The 24,140-nt window shown below is 38.4% G+C and overlaps 2 long non-coding RNA genes across 3 annotated transcripts; both read left to right on the forward strand.

Annotated features, from left to right (window-relative positions):
- Positions 1-370: 370 nt before the first annotated feature.
- On the forward strand, positions 371-16,182 carry LOC137751217 (uncharacterized). 2 transcript variants are annotated; one of them, XR_011070720.1, is made up of 5 exons: positions 371-705; positions 2,682-2,830; positions 7,059-7,305; positions 12,634-12,794; positions 15,663-16,182. It is a non-coding gene; the product is annotated as an uncharacterized lncRNA (long non-coding RNA). The 2 variants fall into 2 exon arrangements; XR_011070721.1 differs by lacking the exons at positions 2,682-2,830; positions 7,059-7,305.
- A 200-nt stretch (positions 16,183-16,382) lies between these two features.
- LOC137751218 (uncharacterized) lies at positions 16,383-19,938 on the forward strand. Its single transcript, XR_011070722.1, has 3 exons — positions 16,383-17,015; positions 18,917-19,034; positions 19,180-19,938. It is a non-coding gene; the product is annotated as an uncharacterized lncRNA (long non-coding RNA).
- Positions 19,939-24,140: the final 4,202 nt, after the last annotated feature.

Here is a 24,140-nt window from a genome sequence, read left to right on the forward strand (position 1 = left end):
TGATTGGTCGGCTGGCAGTGGAGGAAATCCGTATCTGATTGGCAGGAGAGTGGCGAACCCGGGGGGCTGCGCGTGGAGAGGCCTCGGTGTCAGGGGTCGCTGGGAAATAGGGGCTCTCGAAGGCAAGGCTTTCCCTGCCCTCGGGCGCCGGCAGCTGGCCTCCGGACAAGCGCCGCCGAGTGGCGGCGGGGCGCCTCCGCGTCTCGGGGGCTCTTCGCTCGCCCCGGGTGGAGGGCCCACCGCGGGATAGCCCCATTGGGAAGGGAGCCTCCGGATAGCGCGGCAGCGGCCGGGCTGGGGCAGTTTTGCGGCGCGGCGCTGCCGTAGGGGTGGGGGTGGGGGGGCAGGGCTTGTTGGCCTCTGCAGGCTCAGGGAGGCAGGTGGCCCCGTCTAGTCGGCCGTCCACCCTGCAAAACCGCGGCTCGGGAGGCCCTACCGGGCGAACTGGACGCGCTCGCAGCATTGGGGGCCGTGAGCTCCCGGCCGCAGGGTCGGTGTGAATCACCCCAGAGCTCTTAGAAACACTGCCAGCCAGGTCGCCCAGTTCTGGGGAAGTGAGGGGGGATTTCTAGGACTGGGACCCGACGGAAGGTATTTTTTGAGCGTTCACCAGGCAATTATGTGTAGCCGGCGTTGAGAATCGCCACCGCCTACTCATGGATGGCACTGTCGGGCTGGTTTGCTCTAAGGTCTGAATGAAGTCAGGTGCGTAAAATTTCCTGCACACAGTAGGTCTTAAAAACGTTTGAGCTCCTGTCTCCCCTGCCCCGCCTTCTCACCAGGAGCAGTCAGTCCTACAATACCTGTATTGATAGACATTGGAGAGCTCATCCTGTAGAAGCAGTGATGCAAGAAAGCTTTGGGTTTTTTTGGGTTTTTTTAATTATCCCGTGGAACACTTGTTATTCAGAATTTAAAACATTATAGACAAGATAAAAGAACATTTCTCAGTGAAGTCTAATAACTGTTCAAATTCATTTTTACCTGAAAGATACACAGTTAACACCACAGATACCTGGAATTTTCTTGTCTTCCATACATTAAGGAGTTCTCAGGTCAGGCCTAGGAGAATGATGGTGATGGTTTCTCCAATTAATGAAATTCCCATTATAGGAACCAAGAGTACAAGTGATATAGAGTAGGAGCTCCAAGCTGAAAGGGTGTGTAGTTCCCTTAGGTACAGAAGGGGAGGTTTCTGCAGAGCTCGAGTTGGCCAACTAGTAGCCACGAGCCATCTGAAGTGTGGGTAGGCCAGATTGAGATCTGCTCTAAGTGTAAAATGCACACTGGATTTCTAAGATAAGGTATGAACAGCAAAGAATGGAAACTATTCATTTGTTTTATTGGTTACATGTCAACATGAGAATGTTTTGGAAATTTTAAAATTACATATGTGGCTCCCGTTACATTTATGTTGGATAGGGCTGTTCTAGCTCTTTGAAGAAGACCAAGTCTTTCATGTAGCAGTTATGAAGGAAGGCATCCGTGTACTTCTCAGGTGGACCTACATCTGTACTGTGCTTCACTTAATTTTTATGAAAGGGAGAAAAGAAAGACTGACATAGGGGACATTTTCAGAAAGCAGTTTCTAATTCATGGAGCCTTATGTATGTCACATGAACGTCACGATATCCGTTGATAATAAAAAAGATACCAAGCTATTTAGAAATTTGAATTATGTTTAAGGAATCTGATTAAGAGGGCAAAACGTGTAGAACATTTAAAATTTCTATTGAAAATGTTTCACATAGGTTCTGGGTTTTACCATTTAATCTCTAGATAGAGTGAACTTTTTTAGTTTTCCAGTGAGCTAGTAAGCTGAGGTTTCAGGGACACTTAGTTTCCAGTTTTTTATATTTGCTTTAAAAATATATTTATTTTTCATTCATTTATTTAATAAAAGCCTGCCGGGGGCCAGGGGTATTGCTAAGCAGTGTTGATGTAAAGGTTAACACTCAGACACGGCCCTTACTCTCTTGGAGCTAATGGTTATCAATTCAGAGACAGTGAAAAAGTACATAATAACCAAGGCATAGTGTATTTTGCCATTGAGTAAGTGCTTTACCTCTGTAAATTCAACACATTGTTTTAAACCCAGAATTTATATATTCCTGCTGACATTTTAATGAAGAGTCTTATTAGGACTTGACTATGGGCTTAAAATATATTAGTAAAAATTCAAAGTATACTTAATTCATCTGTTAATTATGAGAACTCAAGAAAAAAGATTAAAATTGACTATTCACCTTTAAAAAGAAAGAAAAGATGAAAAAATTACAATAGCATCTTATTTATGATACCTCCTTTTAGCCTTTCAGCAACTTTTAGGTTCTAAGGAATTTAATAACAGAAATGGAAAGGTGACATTGATTTATGCCCCAACATAGTTTAAAATTGCTGACTTTAAAAACTTAAATTTATTTTAGCATATTACAGAGTTCTTAAATCAATATATTTGAGTCTTTTAGGAAAAAGGTAAACATAAATCTTATGTTAGTTTACTACTGCTGCTGTAACAAATTACCACAAAGTTAGTGGCTCAAAACAACACCAGTACATTATCTTACATTTCTGTAGTCGGAAGTCCAGCTTGGGTCTCCCTGGGCTAAAATCAAGGTGTCCACGGGTCTGTGTTCCTTTCTAGAGAGTCTAGGGAAGAATCAGGTTTTTTGTTTATTCAGATTGTTGGCCAGATTCAGTTCCTTGCTGTGGTAGTATTGAAGTCCCTGGTTCCTTGCCAGCTGTCGGCTGAGAGATGTTTCCAGCTTCTAGAAGCCACTCACATTCCTTAGGTTGTGGCCCTCTTACTCCATCTTCAAAGCCAACAATGGTAGGTTGAGATCCTCTCATCCTTCTGATTTCTCTTACCTTTTCATCTGTTGTTTCATCTCTGTAATTTCAGTTTTTTAAGACTCTGATTAAGTTGAGCCTACCTAGATAATCCAGGATAATCTTTCCACGGCAAGGTCCGTAAACTTAATCACATCCCTCAAGTCCCTTTTGGCGTAGTGAAGTAACATATTCATGGGTTCCAGGGATTAGGGCATGGACATTTTTAGGGGAGGTTAGTCTACCTACCACAGATCATACTTGGGTCCATGCGGTATATCCATCATTTCTTATCAGTACTCTCAGTACTTTAGGATAGAATAATAATGTTTATAATAACAGGTAAATTTTATCATATGTATAATATGTTCCAGGCACTATTCCAAACCCTTTTTCTGCATTTACTCTTAGTCCTCAGAAATGCCGTAGGAGACAAGTACTGTTTTTATCCCCACTTACAGATAGGGAAACAGGTACAGAGTGGGGAAGTAACTTCTCACAGCTATTAAGTGGTAGAATTAGGATTTGAATCTACATGGTCTGATTCCAGGGCCTCCGCACGCTCTGAACCACAAGACTGTAGAAATAATTTGTGAACGTCTGGATTTACTAAACATGCTTTAGTGATATAGTGACTATGAGTTCAGGCTCTGGCATCACAATGTGTGGATTTATATTCTACCTTTTACCAGTTACTGGATGATCTGGACAAGTTACCTAACCTCCCTGGTTAGGTAACTGAATTCATAATAACACTTGAGGATTCAATGAGGCACTATACGTGAAGTACTAGAAAAGGGCCTCCACGTGAGCTGTTGCTAGCTATAATTATTGGTGACAATTCAACTTTTAAAAGCAGTAGTTTATTGTAAAAAAGGAATGTTTCCTTTACGTAAATTCAGTCTCTTTATGAAATAAAAACGGAAAGTTAAATTTTTCCTTTTTATAAAATTTTATTTATTTATTTATTTTATTTTTGGCTGTGTTGGGTCTTCGTTGCTGCACGTGAGCTTCTCTCTAGTTGCGGCGAGCGGGGGCTACTCTCTGTTGCGGTGCGCGGGCTTCTCATTGCGGTGGCTTCTGTTGTTGTGGAGCACGGGTTCTAGGTGCACGGGCTTCAGTAGTTGTGGCACGTGGGCTCAGTAGTTGTGGCTCGTGGGCTCTAGAGTGCAGGCTCAGTAGTTGTGGCTTAGTTGCTCTGTGGCATGTGGGATCTTCCTGGACAAAGGCTCGAACCCGTGTCCCCTGCACTGGCAGGCAGATTCTTAACCACTGTGCCACCAGGGAAGCCCTAAATTTTTCCTTTTAAAACACCACAATGCTGTCTCCTTTCCCAGCCTCTAATTTCTCTCCACTGCAGCCTCGCCTCCGTCTTTCTGGTGGTGTTACTTTCTAGTGCTACCTGATCGTACACTTTAAACACTTTGTCCAGACTCTGGTTGCCCCAGGTTAACATCCAAATTCCATAGAAAGGCACCAGGACACAAGCTCCAAATACCCTCTGCTGCCATTCCTCTGCCTAGTATTTACACATCCACCATTTCTAACTTCTCACTGTTCTCTTTTGCTATTATTATTCCTGGAGGGAGACATGGCAGATGCTGGGTCTCTGGCCATAACGCCTTCTAATACTACTCCAAACCTTACCCTCTTCTAATGATCTTTGCTGCCATTGCCTTAATTCAAACCCTCATGTTCTCTGCATTTTACCTCCTAACAAATTCGTGGCCTCCTTATCACCCTTCAAGCTTACTCTCCTCCCTGTTCACCAGAATAATCTTTCTAAAGTACAAAACTCCATACATAGTTACTCTTCTTCAAACCCTTCATTGTCTACCCCTGACGCCAGTTCCTGCAAATATTATTCCTTTTCTTATGTCTCTTAACACCAGTTAGGTGCTTCCACTGTTGCATTCAAGGTATGCTTATTTAAGCACTCGTCTTTCCTTCTAAATCATGAACTCATTGATAGGGAATAAGAGATGCTTTCGCTTGCATGAATTTATTATACTGTTTCATCATTGCCTATTTATATGTCTGTCTCTTGTCACTGAACTGTGGACGCTTTAAGGGGAAGCTTGTTGTTTTATTTCTCTTTTCTTCCGTGCCCAAGAAATAGGAGGTGCTTAGTAATTGTTGAATGAATGAATAGGGAAAAATAACCCCAAATACATACAGTTAAAAAAACGCTGCTTAAATCCCCAAATGTCTCCAAAGCCATTTATTGGGAATATATAAGGTTCTGATTTTAGAAGAAGCATAACTGGTAGTTAAGAGCATGGACTCTGGAGACAGAGTGTTTGGCTTTGAATTTTGGCTCTGCCACTTACTGCCTGTGCACTCTGAACCTTGAGTCTGTTCTTTGTCTGTAAAACAGGGATGATAATAGTAACTATCTCTTAGGGTTAAAAGAGCCAAATGAGTTTGTGTTTATGAAGTGTCTATAGTAGTGTCTACCACAAAGCAAATATTCTATAAGTGTTGGTTAAGTTAAGACATAATAGTTTATGTTCTCATTACTTTTGATAATAGCTAATGTCCTTATAATACAGTGATAAAAACAATAGCCCAGTGTTTTATAATTGTGATACCTAACTAGCGATGTTTTAGCTTTCAATGATGTTTAATATCTTTCGTTATAGAATGATATATTCATTAAACATTTAGAGAGTACTTGTGTATGATCCCTCTCCTGAGTAACTGATATATTTTCTCTATGTATTATTTTTCTGTTACCTGCTAAATGTAACATATTACTACAAACATATGGCTTGAAACAACATGAATGTATTATCTCATGGTTCTATTGGTCAGTAGTCCATCATTGATCTGACCAAGGTAAGATCAAGTTGTCAGCAGAGCTGCCTTCCTTTCAGGAGACACTAGGGCAGAATCCATTTTCTTGTCTTTTCCAGATTCTAAGAGGTGTCCACACTCTCTGGCTCATGAGCGCCTTTCTCCATCTTCAAAGCCAGCAATGTTGTAGCTCTCTAACTAATCTGCAGTGATATCTCTTTCTCTGACTACAGATAGGGAAGGTTCTCTGCTTTTAAGTATTCTTGTGATAAAATTAGATCCACCTCCATAATCTAGGACAATCTCCCATCTCAAGATCCTTAATTACATCTTCGAAGTCCCTTTTGCCATGTAACTTATTCACAGGTTCTGGGGGTTCGGTAAGAGCATCTTTGTGGGACCGTTATTCTGCCTACCACACTCTTGTACTGTAAATGAATCCCTGGGACTGCCCTGGTGGCGCAGTGATTGGGAATCCGCCTGCCAATGCAGGGGACATGGGTTTGATCCCTGGTCCGGGAAGATCCCACATGACGCAGAGCAACTAAGACTGTGTGCCACAACTACTGAGCCTGCACTCTAGAGCCCGTGAACCACAACTACTGAAGCCTCTGTGCCCTAGAGCCTGTGCGCTGCAACTACTGAGCCCACGTGCTCTAGGGCCCACATGCTGCAACTACTGAGCCCGTGTGCTGCAGCTACTGAAGCCCGCGCACCTAGAGCCCGTGCTCCTCAACAAGAGAAGCCACCGCAATGAGAAGCCTGCACACTGCAACAAAGAGTAGCCCCCGCTCACCGCAACTAGAGAAAAACAGCATACAGCAAGAAGACCCAATGCAGCCAAAAAAAAAAAAAAAAAATCCCTGATGAAAGGTACATGGGCTGTACTTTCTGTACTTTCTCCATTTCTGAAAATAGAGACAATATTAACTAAATTGTGAACAGTTTTGTCAGTATCACTTATCCTCTATTCTTCCAGTGATTGGTAAGAGCCATGTCTTCTTCGCAGAGTGCTAAGGTACTGCAGGGCTCACTGAGCAATGTCCTTGTTTTCAAGAACTTTTATTCTAGTGAGGAAGGGAGAATCAGGTTGAATAGCTGCTATGGGCTAAGCACCCTACAATGAATTTCAGATACATTAGTCCCATTTAATTCCCACAATAACTTTATAAGGAGTGGTAGGCAGCCTAGAGAGGCCCTCAGTGACCCCCACCACGTAGTATTCATGCCCTTGTATAATCTTGTCCCTTTGAGTGTGGGCTGGATCTGGTGACACTCCCAAGGAATGCAGTAGGACACTGGTGATAGGATATCATCTCAGGATTATGTTATAGAAGACCTGTGACTTCCCTCTTGCTCACGCTATCCCTGTTTCACTTTTTCTAGCTTGTTTTGATGAATAAAATTGTGATATGTTATATTGCCCTATACAGAGGCCAAGGAACTGAGGGCAGCTTCCGGCCAACAGCCAGAAAGGAACCAAGACCCTCAGTCCAGTAGCTTGTTAGGAACTGAGTCCTACCAAGGACCAGAACATGAACTTAGAAGTGGACCCTTCTCTAGTTGAACCTTGAGATGCCTGCAGCCCCAGTGAACTCCTTGACTGCAGCCTTCTGGGAGATCCTGAGCCAGAGGGCACTGTTAAACCTCACCCAGATTCCTGATCCATAAAATTATGAGGTAATAAATATTTTTTAAAGCCATTAAGTTTGGGGGTAATTTATTATGCAGCAATAGATAGCTAATACTGTTTCAGTACAGATGACGAACAAAAAAACCACTTGGAATGTTAAGGCAAATTTGTAGGTCTCCCACTTATTAGTGAAAGCTCTTTCCACTGCAAACAATGATGATAATAATAATAAGAATACTGGTAGTAGCTTACATTTACTGAGCACTTACTAGGCTATGAGGCACCTTTCAAATTATTTTATATATATTATCTTAGATTATTATAACAACTCTATAAGATAGGTATTATAATTATCTCCATTTTATAAGTAATAGAATTGGAGCTAAGAGAGGTTAAATAAAGGACACGCCCAAGATCTCCAGTTGACTAACAACATACTGGCAAGATTTGAACCCAGTTTGTGTGACTCTAGAGTTTTTCCTCTTAACAACTATAATAAATTGTTCCCTAAGGATCCATGTTATAAGGCAAAGGTGATGGGTGCAGCCAGAAGAAAGGGCAGGGCTCCAAGAGTTCACAACTAGATGAGATTAATCCTGATAAGGGGTACTAGGAAATGCCAGGGTGCCAGGAAGGTATCTGATCTGACTCTCAGAGGCTGGGTAAGATTTAGGTGCATGGCTCTTAGAGGAAGGAAGCTGAGCAAAAGAGGTGGAAAAAAGCATGAGACACAGATGAGAAAACACCATGTCACACCGTCTAGAGCTGGGCAGGATGAGGAATGGTGAGAGATAAAATTAGAAAGGTAGTTTGGAGCCTGGTTATAGTTATGTAAAAAGATTATGAATATTTTTAAGAAAAAAATCGATTCTTGAGTTTTTTGATAGTAGTTTCAATCACCTACCTCTTAGTTTAAACTATAGAACGGAACTATTAGAGAGGTAATATTCTGGTGAATCTGAAACAGAGAATCTGATTGTATGGATTGTGTGGGAATATGAAATTTAGTTCCAGTGAAGTGCAAAAGAAAAATAGAAATACACGGAGAACATTTCATGTTGTTAAATTTCTTAACACATTCAAAGATGTGTTCAGTTTATATTTAGGTTCAGTAAAACTGCAAGAGTATCAAAATTTGTAGGCCTTTTTATTTCCTTGTAAAAACAATACTATTAGTGGTTATACTCAAAGCGCATTAAGTATTTCACTAAAAATAGAGCCTATAGAAATAAAGAACAAAAAAGCATTATGATTGTGTTTTCAGTTACCTGGGAGTGGACCTTAAAGACAGTACTATGGAAGGGAGTCATATGAAGCAGGGCTTAAAATATTATCCTCTATTTTTCTCAAAACATCATTCAAGTGCACTAGATGGAAATTTAATTTTGTAAGATGTCTGTACTGTTCAAATTTGTTTATGGTGTGAGCTTTCAATTTAGACAATTTATCATTACTTGGAGAGGAACTTTTTCTCTTAAGCCAGACTGAGTTTCCTTTCCAGGGAATAGATGAATCCAGGAAAAATGTTTCCACAGCTCATACCTAGCCAAAAGCAATGGCCATGGAGGAATGGAGAGCTCATTGAATAATGACAAAAGGAAAATATGTAATCCCCTTTCCTGTAGCCTCTCGTGTCCTTGACATGTCTCAAAACTCTCCAATGCATAGACTGAAGCAGTGTACATTTTGATTCTCAAATTTAGGGGTTGAACTTCTGTTTCACAACAGTATTAAGCAAGCAATTACAAATAGGAAATACCTACAGAGGCCTGACTCTGGTTTGTCTGACAGTTGTGTGACCTTTGGAAGGTCTCTTAACTGTCATGAGCCTCGGTTTCTTATTCTCTCATCTGTTTGACATGTCCTCAAAGATTCCTTGATTCCTTTTGGTTTTAATGGATTAGGATTCTGAAGGCCAAGTTTGCATGACTGCAGTTTCAGCTCAATGCTATACTTAAACACTTGGGTCTCCATATATATTTTTCAAGCCATCTTTTCTGTGTCTGCAGGTTTTCTGCAGTAACATAATTACATCCATAAGAGGCTAAATATGGCTCCTCTTCTGGTTAATTCTGGTCTCATAATTTAGGAGCTGATACTCCCTCCACCTCTAGGGCAGATAGATTCTATACCAGTGCTAGAGGAATAAGCTTGAAGTCATTTCCTTGTAAAATCTCTCTCCTTTCTGCATGTATTTAAGTATTTGTACTGTATATCTTACTGCCATAACAGAGGTAGTCAGTGAGGAAAAGAGAAAAAATATATGGCAATAATTTACCCTGACACCTTTAACCTTATCAACCTCAGCATCCATCCTGAGCCCACAACTCTCAACCTGAGAGCACTGCAGTCAGTCTTAGAGGCAGGGAATTTCTTCAAAAAGAAGCCTCTGAAACCATGATAAGCTGTTCCAAACAAGAGCTATTTACTCATTACATCAGAAGTGTGGGACTGGTCTGCAGCCAGTATTCTTGTATCCCTCAGAAGTGTAGGGAGTAGAGTAAAGGTTTATATAGGTGCACTGGAATTTCACATAATTTCTCAACAGCCTGGAAAGCATCCAGAAGTCCCCATCCTTCCTGAGTTCCTTGATTAGCGTGTTGCTCCTCCTGTGACTCATTTTAAAGGATCTAATAAGAAACATTGCTTCTGATTATCTCTGGGTCATAGAGATTCCCTGAAAGTTGGATAAAGGTGATGCTGTAAAATTACAAGACCTGAGCTTAGCATTAAGGAGATTTGATCACTTATGTCCACCATATATATTGAGTTGAGTGCTCTTAGACAAATGGCAGAATTCTTGAGGGCCTCAGCAGGTCATGTGATTTTGAAGAGTATGGCTTAGATAAATTTTGAGAACTCTTTTAGTTCTAAATTTCTACAATTCTATGAGTAAATTGCCACATGCCTGTTGATACTTTGGATTAGACCCAAACACCAAGGCAAATGAATATCAAAGGTTAGTGCTGCTTAGCTGGGCTTCAACATTATCCAGAATTGTAGAGGCTTAGGTTTACCCACTTTGATTCCAAGAACTTCTGAAAAGAAAAGTAGCCCAGAATGAATGTAAGGCTTGCTCTTGCTATACCATCTCTAAGTGCTTTGTTTTATAATAGTCAACTTAGATTTAATAATTTCAAGGTGTTCTTTTCTGCCATCATTACAGAAAGTCAACATAAAATCTATGATTTCTATATTTACTCCTTTCAAATTCCATCATTTTAAAATTATTCTTATCGTTAGTAAAATCCTACTAAGTTTCACTAATCCAATGACAATGACACGAGATTTTTACTGCATATGTGATGGTATATTACAGATATGACACTTTGGAAGGATACAAACACTTATGAGAAAGCACTTGCCCTTAGGTAGCTTGAGTACTAGGAGAGGAGAAAAACCACAAAGAAGCAAAAATATGAACAGGAGTGAAAGAGTCAAAAATCCCAGGAAATTTTGCAGGAGAATAGAATTAGCTAAAAAGGAAAAATGTATGCTTTGGTTTTCTAATAAAATAATTTTGTGAATACTTTGTTAAAGATTATTATACTTAGAAGCAGGTTGAAATCTTTCTTTTCCCAGCGTGCAAAACTTTCTTTAAAGATAAGCGTTGCAGTGGTATTTTTAATTATTGAGGTTGGGTACTTATTTCTTTCTTACAGTCATGTGCTTCCAAAGGGATTTGGAACACGGAAGCATTTCATAGCTGTTTAGAGAAATGAGCACTTACGTCTTTATAACTACAAACATTACTTCCCAGTTCTATCTAAGTTCAGACTCTATCCTCTGTAGTATTGAAACTTCCAAGTTGTGTTACACCAGTATAATGTATGATCTGTGTGCCTGGATCTTCCAAACATTGCTGAGTCTCTAGGATACATTAAGGCAAATTTGTTTCAGCTAACTTTGTCCTGAGTAATTTTTTTCTATGTGGCTTGTGAACTACCAAATAAACATATAATTTAGGAAATACAGTTTTATAACATCCTCCTCATTCCCAAGTAATTGTAGCTCAAACACAATATAGCAATAATGTACCTATTATTGCTATCTGGCTATCAATCAGCTGATTACCTGAAGCAGCGTCTGAGCATGTTAATCATAAGCTTAAGATGACCAGAAAATGCTCATTTGGCGGGTAATCATGATGGATCCTTGCTCACCTATCAAAATCTTATACTATATCCAAGTATGTTTAAGTAGCGTTTGGTGAAGGCAAATATTTCTGTGTTGTCATGCAGAAGTTTTGAAAATAATGCTAATCTTAAATAAAGTGTAGGTGGCTTTTATTTCAGATTAAGGTTAGACTGTTTCCTTCTATTTGATGAAATAATATTAATGGCTAATATTTATGTAGTACCAACTATTTGCCAGACACTATTCTAAGTGTTTTACAGGTATTAGTTCACTTCATGTCCACAACAACACCATGTAGTAGGCATTATGATGATCACAATCCCATTTTACAGATAAAGAAGGTGAGGCATAGAGTGACTAAGTAAATAGTCCCAGATCATAAAGGTGACGGTTCAGAATTTGCACTTAGGCACCCTGACTCCTGACTCTGACATCGGTGCTCTTAATTACTGTGATATGCTTTCTCTCCACAAATCAGCCTGCACCTCAGCTCCCCTGAATTTTGAGGCCTGGAGCCACAGTCTGGGACTTGAGCAACTGTAGCCAAATCCTGCTTTTCACTTAATCACTCAACAGTAAATGAGTGAGATGGGAAGAACTAGCTTGTGGCCAGCGCTGGCTACATAATTTGCAGAACTCAGTCCAAAATGAAAACGTGGGGCCTTTTGTTCAAAAAGTAGGATTAACGATAGTAAAATATAAAGCCTTTTCCCTTCCTTTATGGACACCCTCTTGTCACGAAGTTTTTCATTAGCCATTGAATGTCGTTCTAAGTAAAGAAAAATTTAAAATTGAAATTATTAGCATGAATTTTGCCACTCATCTTTGTATTGTGCAATGTCTATTTTCAGTGCAAATAGAAGAGCTTTTAACTTTTATGTGGAATCACCAAAATTGCACGATGCTTTTTTTGTAACTTGTACTTGAATATCTTTTTTTTTTTTTTTTCTTACCAGAACAGTGGAAACTCTGCATAAAACTAACTCAATTGTTTTTATTTTACTTCTTGACACGCACTTTTTACCAACACTTTCTCCTTCTGGCTTACTGATGAGTAAGCAAGGACTGAAAAAAGAAGGGAATGTGAGTTGTCCTGTTTTTTTCCATTCTTTCTGTCTCATAATTTTCAATGTAAAGTAGTTCATTAATAACCGGAACTAGTGTTAAGAAAGGATATGATAAAGTTCCTTTGTTGTTCATGTTTCTTATAACACCATTGTTTTTCTTTCTTTTTGAAGCAATTCTGGTTCAAACAGGAAGCATAGCCTCGTGGGGTTCAGTTGTAGAAGCAACACACTTACTGTGTACTTGATTTGCATCGCTCTCAACTTTCACTTATTCTGGGTCTCCTGGAATCCAGTGCACATGGACACACAAAACAGTACATGTGAATTGGGAGGTAAGGAACAGTGCAGGCTGACATGCATTTGCTTATATCTCCTCTGCTCATGTATGTGTTCCGTTGTCCCATTGAACTTCACTTAAAAAAAAAAAAAAACACAAGTTCAAATCTGAGATTATGGAGAATTTCATGATGGCAATAGCAGAGTCCTTTTGAAGGCAGGGCCCTGCACAGGTCACATGGCTGTGAAGTAAGCCAGCTTTGGGCCATTAGATGAGATGGAAGCTGGATTGGACTGAAACCACTTTTCCAAGTCAACCCCAAACATCCCAAATATCATATTAAAGATGTAAGGGGTTTGGCCTGGGAGAGTTAGGTGTAGTCACAGGTGATCAGAACAGGCCACCATGCCTACACATAGGGGATAAGAGCGCTCGGAGCGTCTTTTGTTCTGATATTTGGTCTTTGACCTCAGTTCCTGACACAGGGCTCCTGAAACTCTTGGAATTCCCTGGGTGGTAGCAGTATCTTTTGTTCTAATGAGCCTCCTGGATGGGGGCTGGTCACCAGAGAAGCCAAGCCATGATTAAATTTGGAATTTTCAGCCCCACTCCCGTTCTCTAGAGAGGAGAGAGGGGCTGGAAATGGAGTTAATAATTGTTCATGCCTATGTGAGGAAACCACCATAAAACCCCACTAGCATGGGGTTTAGGGAGCTTCCAGGTGGGTCAACACATCTACATATTGGGAGAGTGAGGCATGCCAACTCCATGGAGACAGAAGCTCCTGTGCTCAGGACCCTCCCAGACCTCGCTCTGTCTATCTTTTCATCTGGTTGTTCATCTGTATCCTTTATCATATCCTTTAATACACTGGTAAACATAAGTAAGTGTTTCTGAGTTCAGTGAGCTGTTCAAGGAAAAAAAAGCCAAAAAACCAAAAACAGGCTACCGTGCCTACAAAGACAGTGGAGTTGGCTGGCTACTGCTATTGGGTTGGCCAAAAAGTTCGTTTGGGTTTTTCTATAACATCTTATGGAAAAACCCAAACGAACTTTTTGGCCAACCCAATGTATTGAAGTGAGGCCCTGCTGAAGAATGATGAAAGATGGCCTGCCATTTACAAATGGATAACTGCTGAGTGTGAAAACTAGAGAGCCTGGGTGGTTTTAGCATATTTAAAGGGCAGGTATAGTCAAATGGCGGAGAGAAGAATTAATTGGGAGAGTTGCTGAGATGCTTGAACCCTCAGCCAAGGCAGATCTGTGATGTGAAGCTCAGAGTCCTAGTAGGAAAAGCTAGGAGTTCTGAGAAGTGAGAGAGGGCTCTCTGGGTGTTGCTGAGGGTATTGACTCTGCAACCCTTCTGAACCCTCTAGATGTGCAGAGGTGGCCTCCCTTCCCTTCTGTAGAAAGAGCTGGCACTTCAGCTGTGCTGGAAGATGCTGCAGAAGCCTCTCCCCACAGGACAGTTCGTGCCTTGGTCAGATTCAGCCCTCACTGCCTCTCCTGGCTGCCAGGCCAATAACTACAGATTGTATTTTTAAGAGTGCTTGGTCAATGGACCAGAATGTAAACCTGAATAAGCAAGAATTTATTGACTTGGGGGCACTTTCTTGGGAAATAAGGATTAACACCCTAGCGAAGACTCTAGACATGGGGCATGTGTGCTACTGTGGTGACTTTTAGAGACCTAGAAAAACAATGGGCAACTCTCAGTAAGTTAGAAATGCCTGAGTTGGCCTGGAAGATGGTGGATGAAGGGAAAAAATATGCTTGAGAGAGGTGGGCACATTGGAGTGGATATATTACGAAAAACCACAAAACCCACCATGAGATTATGTCCCATGAGAGAGCCAAAAGAAGACATGAAAGCCACCAGTAATGTGCTGGAGAGCGATGTAGACTGGCAATGATGACCATTATCAGCCTCCATTTCAAGGTAGTAGGAGAATGAATATGGTTGGTTGGACACCTGGGTTCTAGCCCTCATTCTAAAATAATTGGGTGATTCCAGAAATATATGAAATATATGAAAGAATATCTAGGCAAATCACTTCAAAAATGTCATCTCTGAGAAGATAAGTCTTCATGGCTTCCTCAGTCCGTAAAAGTCTATGCCTACTGCTCTCAGCTCTTCACGCATTTTTTTTCAAATTGACTTATTTTCCCCAAATGTCTGAAGAGGTAGATACTATTATTCACATTTTAGAGATTAGGAGACAGAAGCTAAGAGAGTCTAGATGACTTACAATGTTTTAAAGTTGACAAGAGAGAGAATAACTTAGTATTGCAAACTATGAAGGCAAGTGGCCTATGTTTGAATCATGGCTCTGTAATTTACTAACTCTATGACCTTGGGCAGTGACCTGAGTCTTGAGACTCAGTTACTTTAACTGCAAAATGTGGTTAAGTCTAACATTTGAATTATGGATTATTTGGAACCTTACCTGTGATAATCCAGGTAAAATGCATTACTATTCCTCAGCATGTAGCATGTATTTAATAAGTATGAACTCATAATAAAATACATTTCCTTTGCTGTTAGTGTTGGACTTGTCACTTGAATCTCAAACATATATCATTTGCCTGTCTGGTCTTTCAAACCTCGTTTTTGTTTTGGAATTCTAGTTCACTGGAAGATATGACAAACTATAACTGTTTGTTTTTATTTTTAAGGAACAAATTAGTATACAAGTATGAGGAATTTTTATCACTTTCTATCAATTTTCAATATCAAAATTGACAAATCGATGCAGCCCAAATTTGAAAATGTGCAGAAAGGAAGATTACCACTAAATCACTTCATTTATTTTCTCTTTCAAAAATATAGTTTTTAAAACAGCAGGATAAAAAGGAAAATCATGTTCGAGAAAGGGCTGTTACCCTACTACATTTACTCAGTGATTGATTGCATTTTCTTCCAGGACTTGAAGAATAGAAGAGAACATGAGGGTTGATTGCATCAAAAGTGTGACATGAGTAAACGAATCAAGAAATCACATATATGTCTGCACAGAAGTCAACTAATAAATCAAAAGCATGTTCTTAGCTAAGTCACATGTTTCTTTGAAACAGCATATGGTGCAATTCTAACATACTCTGTATTCAGCTACCTAATAGGCTGTTGCTTTCAACTAGTGAAAAATCTAGCAGCACAAATGTTTATAAGGCTGGTAAAACATTTTAACTTTATTTTATGCCCTGATTAGCTTTTTTTTTTTATTTTTGAATTTTATTTTATTTATTTTTTTATACAGCAGGTTCTTATCTGATTAGCTATTACTGGCCTGATGATTACATTATAAAACCTAAAATCATAAATGGAGAAAATAACCTGTTGGCAAGAGTGAACCCTAATTGTTACAACATCCTATATTATGTGTTCATAGTTTCTTTTTAGCAGTTACTTTGATACAAAATTTAACAAGTTTTCTTTCATCCCATATTCAGTCTGTATTTTTAAAAAAATTGTGGATTTAAATTTCTGCATCAGTTTTAGAGTTGAGAGTCATAAAATTAACATATGTCATAATCATTTTAACCAAATCAAATCCTCATGAGAGTATCATGTCCTAATCAGGAAAGAATAAAGATTATAACCTTTAAAAATGTTAATATGACTGTATCTTACTACAAAAAAGTAAGTCAATCCCATTATAATTGAAGAAAACTAGTTCACATGGATTTTTAAACTTTCAATCCTAAAAAGTCCCTGACTGTGTGAAGGTTGCTGTGGGTGTATATAACTTTGTAGCAAAGGAGAAACTTGTTAGACTATAATTAATTGACAAGTGTAGGAGGAATTTGTCTCAGTCGATCATTATTCTATTTTTCACAATTATATTTAATTGCCATTGTATTGTAATGTCAGTGTTAGTCAGTGTCAAATCTGAAAACTATATTCTATCCCCATCCATCCCTTGACCAAAAAATGCAGCCACGCATGTTTGTTGGTTACCAATACCAAGGAAGGACAGTCTTCCAGAGGAAATTATCGAGCACTGTATTTTATCAGATTTAAAAGGAAAGGAGGGCCAGAGGATATTAGTGAAAACTTGGGGAATAGAAAACTGAAAAAGAAGTCACTGGTTTCATTTTCTAACCAGTAATCAGCAAGTTATTCTGAATGAAAACCAAAGTCTCTCATTTCCAGGGACCACACTCAGCAGCATCCAAGGAGTTCATGAGAAGGAATAGTGGACTCCTTCATACATGTGGAGATACTTAAGTGCTCTGAGAGGGCCCTGGAGCTACTTTGCCAGGATTCTGAGATCCAGGTTCTCTTGCTTATTTCTTCCTTTCATTAAGTCTCATTATTTTCCAAGGCCACTAATTCTGTATGTAGTGTCTGTTCACAGCACTTAATATTTCATAAGAGCCTGGTGCTATCAGTAACAGCCAGACAAATAATGGAAAAGCTATGCTACAAAGCCAAGTGGTCAAATGTGAGGGAAATAGCTATATGGTGCAGAAGTACAATGGCTGTTTCAGTTGTGTGATTTTTTCCCCCATCTGGCTCCCAAGTAAAATAATTGAAGAAAATAAAAAAGGAAATGGCACTAGTGAAATGTTCCCTCCCTGATAGACACTTGGCACACACTGTCTTCATCATTTTTCCACTGGTCCAGGCCCAAGACCAATTCTGTTCGTAACTGAGAAATATTAACGAGCCTTGAGACAGTAACTTGCTGACTCAGTGTCAAGCCATCCCATATGGAAGACCTTGCCCCTTGCTTGTGCCCCAGTTGCAGTAAGGGGTGTTGTCAAGCCTTTGAACAAACAATGTGACCTTTCCCTGTCTCCTCCCTGCTTAATTTCTCTATGACTTGTTCTTCTCCCTGAATCTTGCCCAATTCTACCTAATACCAGACTTCTGGATGCCTTTGCATCCTTTCCCATTTGCTTACTTATTCAGACTTCTTATTGCCTGCATGTGCTTCCCACTAATAATTATGTCCCACCTTTAGCTGCTGGGATCTTCCTGCCTTGAATTGCCTGATTGCTTAGATTTCTCTATTTGCCATAATTCCCTAACATGCCAAGTGTGGAATCAGAATTATTCCCTTTTGATACTTTGGGATCTATCTTTAGTTGCCTCCTCTTTTCATTCAGGATTTTTCAGCCTGGTTTTACTGTCTGATCTTCCCTGTGTGCTATGGTTCTTTGATTATGGGAAAGAGGAAGAAAAATGTGGGCAGAGGGCCTGGAAACATGGCAGCAGTGAGAAATCTGAACTTCAGAGTTGTCTCTGCTTTGGAGCTGTCCTGGATAGATTCTTCCATCCTTTGTTGCTTTCTAACTGTAAGGAGAAGGGATTTGTGAAGTCTTGATTAATTTGAAGCTAGTGTGTGTGACAGCTCACAGATAGTGATTTCGACAGCTATTTTGAGTCTATCCACATGTCAGTAGCTGTAATTGCAAGCTTCTTTTCTTGTTAATTCCTGGAGTTGCCTCTCTTCTTCCCCTGCTGTGAAATTTTGTCCCTCTCCAAAACAGAACACATTTTTTTTTTCCTGATGCACAGAGTACACTCATTAATTTCTCACTTAGTGATGATTCATTAATCATGGAAGGGCATGTGAGCTGCAGTTAAAACAACTCCTTTAATTTAATTTAACAAACATTTATTGAGTGTTTAATGTGCAGAGCAAAGCGCTAAGCACAAGACCCAAAGAGACCCAGTTTGGATGATATGTAAATTATTTTTTCATCAGGATAAGTGTTTAATAAACTTTTCTGAATCAAATCTAATTGGTATAGACTTTATTGTGGTTTTATGTTTAGATAAAAGTTTTAACATAAACTTTAGTTATAAACATAAAGAAATGTACTTGGATTGTTTCTGTAGAGAATCAATAAGTTTTATTTAGATAACTTACCTACAGTTCATATTTTCATGAAAACAGTGCCAAGTCAAAAATTAAACCCTGCAAAATACCACAGCTTACACTTTCCTTTTGTACACTCTTTCTTCTCTGTTGATACCATGATGTAGGAATAATACAGAGATAGAATAGGGAAATGGTTAGAAAAGGAGTGATCTTTGAGCAAAATTAGGATATAGTGGGAAATAGTCATTTTAACTTAATTATATCTTATATAATTTAATTATAGTGTAGAATCAGGAATGATAGACAGATAAGACCTAAGGATCAAGTTCATTTCAATCATTTTACAGGTAACGAGTCTCAGACCAAGGGAGAAGACATGATTTGCCCAAGATTGCCTAACTAGTTGGAATTAGAAACCAGCTCTTTTGATCCAAGCCTGAAGTATTAGTGATGACTCTCTGAATGGTGAGAACCAAAAAACAATTCAAACTAACTTGGAAAGTTGTTGGTCATGCCTTTGAGAAGTGAGTGGATTGCAGTTATGGCTTGATCTAAGGGTACCAACTGTTTTAGTTTCATTCAATTCTCTTGCCACTTTCTCCATCTCCAGAATCAGCTTCCATCTTTGGTGGCCTCAGTTCCTCCTAGTGGTGACAGGCTTTATCCATGCTGCTGGTAAAGATGTTCTTAAGTAGCCACAGAATCATGTGTTCCTCGCTTACTGACTTAATGGAAAACATGAAATGAAACTCATTCCTATCATTTGAACATCCGTCAGTATGCTGATTGCCTCTGCTTGGATCACATGGGCACCACCATGAAAGTCACCAATGCCCAAAACATGAGGGATCATGATTGGCCAGACATGGCTCACATGTCGACTCTCTTTGGCCAGAGAAACCCATCTGCTACTAAGGGCAATGTTGGGAGAATGTACTGGACAGACAAAAACGATGGCTTCATAGCTCACTACATTAGAAAAAAACTTAGAAGGTTTAAAATGACTCAAGTAAATAAAAGAAAACAGATATTGTTGAAACCTAATTTTGTACTTTTGGAATATTGAAAAAAAGTTGGAGATATTGATTAAGCTATTGTTTGCTCTATTAGGTCTTATTGCAAATAATGAATAATTGTTATCAGCATAGTTCACTCTCCTTTTAAGCCTCCCTCATGCCCCCCATGATCCAAACCTATCCACTAATAATTAGTAAACCTCACCTTTACATCCTCTCTTTATCCCTCTTATTTTCAACTGTAAAACTCCAGGTAAGCATCAGAGAAAATTCTTATTAAAAAAACATTTAGGGGTTCTTATTGTTCATATTCTTTCAATTCTTTGATATTGCTTATGCTTATTACATTATACTAATGAGTTAATGAAGAATGAGTAATTTGCTTAGAACATTGCTACACACAGAGAAAGTGCTATAAGATTTTTTTTTAAAGACAAATTAAAGCTTTTTGAAAGTTTATCCTTCTGAATATAATTATTTCTGTGCCTGTGCATTATCAAATTCAGTCCTTGTAGTTCAGTGTGTTCAGACTCATACAATGCACATATTCATTGAACACTTAGGAAGTTCTTTCTAGAACGAGTTAGCCAATAAATGAGTATATATAAACATAAACCCATACACACATTCATAAACAAATACCTGACTTTGGGGCAAAGGGAGTTAACAACACTCAATCACTTCTAGACTTTACTGTTAATCTGTAATTCTGTCTCTGTGAGGTAGATGTTATTCCTATCTAAATGATTAAGTAATTAGCCCACTATAATATTAAGAGTAGCAGATTTGTCAGATCGAATGGGTTTTAGTTCCAGCTCTGCTTCTTCCTAGTTTACTTACCTTTGCTAAGTCTTAGTTTCCTCATCAGAAAAATGATAATAATAGGATCTAAACGTGCTTGGCAAAAACAAACAATTGGGTTTGTCTGATTCAAGTTTTTCTGAGGAAAAGTTAAAGAATTTAACTAGTAAATAATTTCTGTGTTAAAAATCAAAAGAAACATAGATAAACTATGGCTTCCCAGTTCCCTTTTACCTCGGTTCCTCCCATTAAGTTGGGTGTTCTAAACTAGATCTTAGACTTTCATTCAATTCCTTGAGCTCCTTATTTCCAGTTACTTTCACTCCTGCCTCATCGTGGTCATCCCACGCCTCAGAAATTCTCTGAGCCTGGAAGAATTTTGAATTCCTCTACCTCTGAAAGACTACCTAATAATATCTCATTCTCACCACCGTCTCTCAGTTTACTAACTCACTCATTGAGAACTCCGGGTCTAGAAATCTCTTCACTCTCCCTATTAGCTTCCTTCTCTACCGCCTACGCTTTAGGCTTATTTTCTCTGAGAGTAGACACCGTCAATATCCCCAATTCTCTTCTCCTATTATCTGTTACTCTCTGTGCGCCGTGACCTTCAATCTCTCTCCATCTCCCCAAACTCTATACTCCAGCAGAACTAAAAGTACTGGAAGTTCCTTGAATGTGCCCTGCTGTTATGGGTTTTTGTTCCTTTGCTTGTGCCACTCTCTACTTGAAATACCTGTCATACAAAGATACATTTAATTTTAAAGTCTTTCTGGGAAAAATCTCTATGAAGACTTTCATGATCACCCATCTAGGTTAAATCTATTACTCACCCATTTGGTGCCCCACAGTGTTCTGTGTCCATTACAGCAAGGCACATGTTCTATTCATTTCCACTTATTTGATTTTTATATCCACCTTCCATGGCTGCTTAATTTCTATATGCTCAGCATCATTGTAGTGCCTCACATGTAGTAGGTTATTAATAAGTATTTATTGGATTAATTTATTAAATGTCTTAAGCAAGGGGAAATACTGTCTCCCTGGAAAAATTAAAGTTTTTATTTTTCTAATACTAAGGCACATACAACTCTACCCACCTTTCTCTGCAGCTACTTGGAAGTACAGGGTCAAGCGTGAGAAATCAGCTTTGTTAACCCTCATTTTTGGAGTATTTGAATTCTTTCTTTTACTTTATGTATTCAAAACTTTAGATTATGTGATCTAAAAAAGTAAGGTGTGTGTATGTGTGTGTGTGTGTGTGTAGAAAGATGAGTAAGTATTTACTCATCTTGTTGATAATTTCAACAAATAGTATTTCAGAAAATAACAATATCTTCCTTGACACGTTTTGATACTTATAGGTGCACCAAATTATCAAAGTTTTTCAACATGTAAAATAAATAAGTTGAACATTTCACACGAAGAAAATTTTCACATGAAGAAAATCGTATTCCAGCACTGAGAGTAAATCTCTCCCTTTTTGAAATTTATAATTATATTCAGTGCATAGAAAGATGAATATCTTGAATAAATCTAACATTTAAATCTGTAAATTTTAAATAATTTTCTTGACACAAACATTATCTATGGCTCCTGAAAATACCTAGTCAAACATTTAGATCAAATACATAAATGGTATTGTGCTAAACACTGAAGTCTAAGGTCTGTGGTCTAGATTTTTGAGAAATTTAGGGAAAAACATTGAGATATACAAATTCATTATCATATAGAAGAAGAATAACTAGAAAAATACAAGCCAAACCACTTACATAAGTCCTCAAGTTTGGTAAATTGATTTTCACACCAAAGACTTAGCTAATTTTGTCAAATATTGGAATGTGTTTCAAAGTTGTATAAACAATAATGCAACAGATAAATGGTGTAATCTATTGTAATTAAGATATGTATCATTGTGGTAGAATTTGCAACCAGTATCTTTAATAACATATGTGCACATGTAACTTGGGGGAACTCTTGGAATGAGTGAATTCATGGTTTATTATACAGTTGATTTATCAAACAGAACATAATTCATACTTGTTGATATTGTTATGTTTTGTATAATTATCAGAGATATGCTGGTATATGTTTAATAACTATTCTCTGGGGGGAAGAAAGTCCTGATTTGCAATGTTTGCCTATTGCCATGGTGTAAATTCTCCTACCACAGCCAATTTAAAGCTACCACTGTGAGGTTACCTAACACAGTTAGGAAGAAAAGCACACGTTTGGCTCTTGTGAACTCTACAAGCCAGCTCTAGCACACCACTGCCAAACTCTTATGCTTCTGTAGATTTTCAGTAGAAGCCCACTGTTTTGATGCAGCTACATCTGTAATTAAATGATAAAAGAAGCCATACATGTGAGGCAGATTACTTCGAAGAGCTGTACTCAAGGATCCCTTTATTTCTCTGAATTCCCTCAAACAATTAAAGGCAACGGAATTCAAGTTGTGCTTTTGTTTATTTCTAATTAAGCCTGGGATGATAATTTTCTAAGAATTGTATTGAAATTTTCAAATCCAGGAAAGCTTTACCCATCCATTCTGTTATACGGGCTGCTTGAACATTGCTCTTAAATTGGGGCCCATAGGTCTCAGAAAATGAGAAACTATCAGCTTCCCAGCAGGTTCTGTTTGAATGTACATCTATAATTGATGAGATGTATTCACATGTTAGCGTTTGCTTTTTTTTCTTCAGCTTTTGAAACTTTTCCAGATGCCATTATGAGTTAGTTCCTAAAGATTAGGTCTCTGAAGAGATGCACAAAGGCTTTGCTTAGAAAGGATATGACATTTCTTCATCTGTAAGTTGGAGACAGCATTATATTATGGAGGAAAACAACTTAGATTTTTATGGTCACTGTCTATTGTATAGAAAAAAAAACCCTGCTTAAATAAGAAATATTTTAGGTAATATAAGTAAAACTTGTGCAAGGTTAGTAGTTACTGAAACTAAAGCTTGTTTGAATGTTTGTTTTTAATATTCAGATGGTTGCAGCTTTATCTTTTACATATATTTAGTGTCTTTGGGATTTTTCAGAGTGATGTACAAGCAAAGGTATGAGCGTGAAAAACGTTTGAATCAAATAAAACCAAATGTCTTTCTGAGCGTTGAAGTTTATACATTTTTATTGTATTTTTATGAGTTTTCTAGAGGGGATTATCTTCCAGAACACCCTAGTTTCATCAATCCTGAAAATATTTCTGCAATAATAACCTTACTCTTCAGGTTTCTTTAGACCTGTTTGCCAAATTGTGTACCAGAGCACACAAGTACCCTGATGGTCCTTGCAAGAAAAGGGGAGATTATACAGTCAAGTATGAAAATGGTTATATACACTGGCCCCTATTAAAGAGTCAAGATGCACATAAGAATATTAAAGACTCTGAGAAGTCCTGCAGAAAAAGAAATTGTTAATATTTGCTTTAAAGCATCTCCCAGTAATATTGGCCCTGGACTCTCTTTTTATGTTATCCTATTAACATCCATGAAGCATACTTTTGGGAATATCTTCTTTACAAAATCTTTTAGAAAAAATATTGAATTTATACTTTTCTTGTCAATATTATACAACACACAGCTAACTTAAAATTCAGAAACAAGTTTCTACGTTTTCTAAAAATTGAAAATAACAAAAATTGACTCAAGAGATATAGATATACTAAACAAAACAATGATCATGGAAGGAACTCATTACATTGTTAAATTAGGGTCTTGGCTGTAAAAATACCAAAGAATTTCATGGATGA

This window comes from Eschrichtius robustus, chromosome 17 (genome assembly GCF_028021215.1).
Source record: "Eschrichtius robustus isolate mEscRob2 chromosome 17, mEscRob2.pri, whole genome shotgun sequence".
In the NCBI taxonomy this organism is placed as follows: Eukaryota; Metazoa; Chordata; class Mammalia; order Artiodactyla; family Eschrichtiidae; genus Eschrichtius; species Eschrichtius robustus.